Raw genomic sequence first — 1,733 nt, 5'->3', positions numbered from 1 at the left:
CAACCGCCCCCCCCCCCGGCGGAGGGACAGGAGGTGTCGAGAGGATTAAAGTGCCCCGAGAGAAGCCGAAATTTGGAAGCGAGTGTGTGTGTTGGGGGGAGGGGGGGAGTAAAGCGGTAATTCTGCTGCTATAAGGACCCCAAATAATCCACTCGGAACCTGCATAGATCGGGGAGAGCCGGGACAGCGACTTAAATGGTCACATCTCCCCCCCACCTCCCTCCCCTTCTTTACTTTAATGAAGATTGTTAATTTCTTTCGAGGCAGTGCTCCGGGCTGATAAGTCCTCCCCAGCTAATATGTTAAAGTTTAAATACCAGCAGGTGCAAATTCGCTCTACTTAAGGCTACAAAAATAATGCCGAAATTCAAGAGGACAAGAAGTTGACCTTTGTATTGTGATTTATAAAAGGGAAATTGCGCTATACATAGCCAACTATTTACCAACCCCCCCCAACCCCCAAAGCCCTGAAAGTGCTAAATTCTTCTTAATGATGCCGAAGGTGAAGTTGTTTCATATTGGACAAAATGGGCATTATTCTTTGTCATGTAAATCACCCTTCACTTGACCTCAGGTTAGAGGATAATGTTCATTCTTGATTCACACTAAAACTTATTTAAATCAGAGAGTTGAAGAATCATTTCACAAAATCCGCGTAATAAGGTGAAGAGGACTTAGGGATCTTCATTCAAAAAACATGGGTTAGGAACGTGAACTAAAAAAAAAAAAAAAAAAAAAAAGGTATCTGCTGCAAAACTCCAGGATTAGGAGGTTTCTATTTAATAAAGTTATGCTCCTTGGATTTCCTGAGAAATGTGTATATAATTTCGCATAACAAGATTAAAAGAAAGGAAAAGATATGAATCAAAGGAGCTATAGATACACAAAAGACCTCCAAGTAACAATTACTCTAATACGTATTTTAAAATAGGAAAAGAAATGAAAAGCTATTTAACAATTGCGTAAAACAGAAATGAAGGTTTGATAAAGAAGATGCAGCTTGCGGTGCTGTTTCATTCGATAAATATACTTTTGGCGTGGAGTGACAGGATGTGTTATTTTGACACAAAATGAAAGCGTTACTGCAGATATAGAGACATAGATATACACGCAGACAGCTGTATACACTCATTTATAAATTAGTGGGTGCACGTGGAAGGAAATCTGAGCGCGCCTCTACTTTCCACAGCGAAGCTGAAAAATATCCCATAGGTGAGACGCTGGGCTGAGGTAGGTTTAATACTGAAGTGCCAGAGATTATTGGAAATCAAATAAAAATTCGACACGCACTGACCCATTAGAGGATTTAGCGGTGAGGAGGGAGAGATTTTCCAGGGGCTTTTGTCGCTAATGTTTCAATGCTGGGCGCTAACTTTAAGAAAAGTGTCAGTAGAATAACAAATTGAGGGCATGAAAGGCCACGGAGAGAAAGCAAGCGAGGATGCTCTTGACTTCTTAGCAGTTGCTTAGAAAGGATCTCGAGCTTAATGTGGGGACTCAATCAGCGGCGAGCACAAAGCTGGGGAGAGGGGGAGAGGAAAGTTGGGCTCAGCACGTGCACTTTGGTCAAGTCGCTTGAGTGAGCACCGGAGGGGGAGCTGCGGGCACCGAGACCCCCCGTCGCTGCACCCCCCTGTCTCTGCCCCCGCTCCCGCCACCGGCACCCACCCACCCACCGGTCCGGGGCTGCCGGGGATGGGGGGGGGGAAAGGGGGAGAAAGGAGAGAGAAGCG

The sequence above is a fragment of the Calidris pugnax genome, unplaced genomic scaffold, assembly GCF_001431845.1.
Source record: "Calidris pugnax isolate Ruff unplaced genomic scaffold, ASM143184v1 scaffold24, whole genome shotgun sequence".
In the NCBI taxonomy this organism is placed as follows: domain Eukaryota; kingdom Metazoa; phylum Chordata; class Aves; order Charadriiformes; family Scolopacidae; genus Calidris; species Calidris pugnax.
This window is presented reverse-complemented; position numbering follows the sequence as displayed.